Consider the following 334-nt stretch of genomic DNA (forward strand, 5'->3'; position numbering starts at 1 on the left):
GCCCAGCAGCCTGGACTTTGCTTTCACAGTGGAGCTTTTCTCAGGGCTTCCAGGCACGGGGAGGGGACAGGGAGGGCCAGGGCAGGGGACGCCTTGGCGCAGGGCTGGACGCTGTGTCCCAGGGCTTGCGGGGAGGCTGGGCAGGACAGGGGCACATGCCAAGCACTGCCTCCCCAGTGTTGCCCACAGCAAGACGCTGACCCTGGCAGAGTTTTGCCAGGGACTTGCAGGGGGGCTGGAGATCAGCCTGTGCTGAGAAGGCGACAGGGTTGGATCCTGCCTGGTGCTCAGCAGGATGCCAGGTGCTCCTCAGCCTGTACCCCAGGAAGGGTCT

Source organism: Fulmarus glacialis, unplaced genomic scaffold (genome assembly GCF_000690835.1).
Source record: "Fulmarus glacialis isolate BGI_N327 unplaced genomic scaffold, ASM69083v1 scaffold27949, whole genome shotgun sequence".
Classification (NCBI taxonomy): domain Eukaryota; kingdom Metazoa; phylum Chordata; class Aves; order Procellariiformes; family Procellariidae; genus Fulmarus; species Fulmarus glacialis.